The following is a 4342-nucleotide window of genomic DNA, read 5'->3' as shown; positions in this document are numbered from 1 at the left end:
GGCCAGCAGGGGAGGGCAGTTGGGGGCAATTGGGCCAGCAGGGGAGCAGTTAGGCATCAATCAGGCTGGCAGGGGAGTGGTTAGGGGGTGATCAGGCTGGCAGGCAGAAGCGGTTAGGGGCAATCAGACAGGCAGGCAGACGAGCGGTTGGGAGCCAGCAGTCCCGGATTGTGAGAGGGATGTCCTGTGGGATCGGGCCTAAACTGGCAGTTGGACATCCCCCAAGGGGTCCCAGATTGGAGAGGGTGCAGGCCGGCTGTGGGACACCACCTCCCGGCCCCCGCCCCATGCATGAATTTCATGCACCTGGTCTCTAGTATCTTTATAAAAGTGCTATTACAAACAAGGTTATGATTAAGTCTACTAATAAATAATTCACTGGAATCTTTCTCTTAACAATGTTATTCAATATATGCTGATAACATCACAATTTATAAAAGTTGAACTAAATATTAATGAACATATAGATTTCCATAATTAACCCTTTGACAATATATTATGATTTTGGCATAAATTTTGCTTATCTTGTAGGGATAAATCACATATCCTTTTTGCATGGATCTTAGCTACTCTTTCTTGCAAACAACTCAGTCTGCAGTGAATTCAAGTTTATACTCTTTGATACTTATCACGAATGTGGCTACTCTTAAAACAGAAATCCACATCACTCCAGTTTTAAAACTACCTCAATTTCCACAAAGAATTACTCTAGTTCTTAAGAATATCCTCCCTTACTCCACTTAGATACTTTACAGCAAAAACCCAGAATTCACATCTGAAACCATAAAGGTCACAAATCTTGTCATCTGAAGACTTTAGGGAAACTGTACAGTGCAAATTTAAATGAGCCAAATCTTTAAGTCTATTAAAATCTATATTCAAATTAATATAATATTCATATTTCTGGGAGTATAGATAATCAGTTATACAATGCATTTAACTAATAGTACCTGGTGGCATTCTTCCTCTTGGGGCAGAGGACAGACATGTAACCCATCTTTCTTTCCTAGTTGGGAACTTATATCATCCACACCTTTGTTTATATGTTGCATTTTCAATTTTGTTTAAACTTTTTTTTTCATTTCTCACAAGGCTTCTTTTTTATGCTTTATCATTTAGAAGTGTGTTGTTCAATTTCCAAATCTATGGAATTTTTCATGTAATTTTCTTTTATTGATCTCTAGTTTAATTCACAGTATTTTGAGACTATATTCTGCATGGTTTCCATTTTTGAAAATTTCTTAAGGAGTTTTATGGCCCATAACTTGGTCTATTTTGATTAATGTTTTATTGAATTTTAGGAAAGTGTGGATTTTATTGTTTGGGATGAAATATTCAGTAATAGTCCATAAGATCAAGTCTGTTGATATTGCTCATCATGTCTTTATCTTTATGTATTTTCTTAATCAATCACTGAAAGAGAATTTGGAAGTTTTCAAGCAAAAAGTGGTGGTCTATTTATGTTTGCAATACATGCAGTGTTTTAATGTACTTTAATGCTTTGTTCTTCAAGTGTAGTTATGTAAGAAATTAATTGCTTCATCATTATCATAATACTTCTCTTTACTTTTGATAATCTACCCTTTTTTAAAGTGTGCTTTGTGTGAACTTAATATACAGAATCCAGATTTCTGAGTGCCATTATTGTGGTCCTAGAGGCGCAGTGCATGAATATTTGTGCACATGGGGGGTGGTCCCTCAGTCCAGACTGCGCCCTCGCACAGTCTGGGACCCTTGGGGGATGCCCACCTGCTGGTTTAGGCCTGCTCCCCAAGAACAGATGATCTAAAATAAATAATCATATCCTTGGGTAAGGATTTTTTCAAAAGGTAATGGTCACATGAAAATTCACTGCTGGCGGGGCTGAGGGGACTGGGTACCATCATCTTGTGGCTATGGGCGCTGCCATTTTGTGAGGGCATGATGATCAATTAGTGTATTACCTCTTTATTATATAGGATACCTTTCTCTATACTTTTGCTGTTTTGTTGTTGTTTTCTTAATCCTTGTCTGAGGACATTTTTTTCCATTGATTTTTAGAGAGAGTGGAAGGAAGAGGGAGAGACAGAGAGAAACACCAGTATGAGAGAGACACATTGTTTGGTTGCCTCCCTTGCGCCACCCTGACCAGGGCCAGGAGCCTGCAGCCAAGGTCAGTGCTCTTGACTGGATCAGTCCACAGGCCAAAGCTCAACCCACTGAGCCAAGCCAGCTAGGGCTATCCTTGTTCTGTTTTTAAAGTAACTTTATTGAGATAGGAGTCACCATCCCTTAACTTTTTAAAAAAATATATGTTTTTATTGGTTTTTAGAGAGAGAAAGGAAGAGGGATAGAGAGATGGAAACATCCATAAGAGAGAAATATCAATTAACTGCCTCGTCCACACCGCCTACTGGGGATTGAGCCCACAACCCGGGCATATGCCCTGACCAGGAATTGAATGGTTGTCCTCTTGCTTCCTGGGTTGATGTTCAACCACTGAATCACGCCGAGTGGACACCATCTCTAAACTTTTAACCCTGAATCTAAGGGGTTCATGAAAATTCACTGACTTCCAGTTTTCAGCTTCTGTTTATAAGGCTGGTAGTGACAGTTTCCAAGATCATTACATGACCAAAATGATACTGGAAGCACAACATTCTTTTTTTTTTTAATTTTTACTATTCCATTGGTTTGCTTTTTTTTTCATAAACAATTCCCCACTATCCTAGGCATTTAGATTTCAATTTTATATCCTGCTGAGTTACAATATTTTTTCCACTTCTTAAAAACATTTAATATTTTTGGAGGGTCAATTTTCTCTCTTCTCCCTCTTAGCAATTGAGAATTTTAAAATACCGATTTAAAAACTGTAAATCCTTTACTGTCTTATTAACTGACATTTTAAGAGGGGTAGAGAAAAATACTTATATTCAATGTGTATTTGTATTCAATGTATAACTTTAGTAAAAAGTTACTGTAAATGTGAAAAACTGGCACTGAGAGATAACATTCATTATGTGAATAATGTGTGCTTTTTTCTGTAAAATATCTCATTTCTAATGATATATTTCAAGGGACATATATATTATAATATGAAAAAATTAATTCTCTAGTTTTTTTTCTGTTTAGTAAGGTGTTATCTTACTAAATATGTTATTTGGTAACGTATTAGTAAACTGTTATTTACTATGATGTTACTAAAATTATGTCTCATTTTTGCAGTGATACAAATTGTCCTGCTAAAGGTTTTGATAAAATATTTAGTCATGCATTTAAAATTGTCCTAGACACAAGAGGTAAGAGAATATTATCTTTCTCTAGTGTTAATTCAGTACATATAATATTAACTCAACTTGCACAGCAACTCAGTGAAGATATATATACAACATAAAAGACTGAAGTAAGCCTTTTTAAAAGCATTTCACTTTCTTGCCTTCCTGGTTTATCTTCTTGGTGTTGTCCTCCCCCCGCCTTGCCTTTTCCTTCTTTTCTATCCTTCTGCTCCCTTAAAAATATCTAACAGACTTTACTCTTAAAACTTTGCTGATAAAACAAAGAAACCTTCAGGCAATGGGTTCTTAGTGATAAGTGTTTTAAAAAATCCAATAGCTGCAATTTTTCTTCACTGTTAATACTCATGAAACTGCTGCAAAGAGGGCACTTGAAAGTTTATCTAGGATAAACATGTGATTTCAGAAGTTTTTCAGTTGTGTAGATAAGAGTTTTCTAATTTCTTAGAGTCGATATATGTTTTCCTGTGGGAATACATTTCATCTGTGATCATATAATAGAAGTCTACACGAAAGTATATTGGATTTAGACACTTATGAGTTCTGTTTCTACACAAAATATGGCAAATTGGTATAAACTTAATGAGTGCTCTACACCACTGCCTTCATGTTATTGATATTCATTTACCAATACATTATGTATTCTAAAGTTAAGGTCTAGTATTATAAAAATGGTATTTATCAGGGTGAGTATATGGGTTCTGTCCAAAATTGTTCAGCTCTGTTATTACTTTTATTCTTTTTTAATCTATCAATTGAACTTATCTGATTGTTAATCATATGTATTCTAAAAATAATTTTCACCTTCACATATAATCCTATATAATAAAAGGCTAATATGCAAATCTGACCGCCTCCAGAAAGCAGAGAACGAAGAGGCACTTCTTGACTTCAAGCCTCTAAACCAGTGATTCCCAAAGTGGGCGCTACTGCCCCCCAGTGGGCGCTGCAGCGATCCAGGGGGGCGGTGATGGCCACAGGTGCATTTGGGGGCGATGAGTAACTGCTATTAAAATTTTAAAAAAATTAATTTCCAGGGGCTGAGTAATATTTTTTCTGGAAAGGGGGCG

This window comes from Myotis brandtii, unplaced genomic scaffold (assembly GCF_000412655.1).
Source record: "Myotis brandtii unplaced genomic scaffold, ASM41265v1 scaffold794, whole genome shotgun sequence".
NCBI classification, from domain to species: domain Eukaryota; kingdom Metazoa; phylum Chordata; class Mammalia; order Chiroptera; family Vespertilionidae; genus Myotis; species Myotis brandtii.
The sequence above is the reverse complement of the archived record's forward strand: the minus strand, read 5'-3'. Positions refer to the sequence as shown.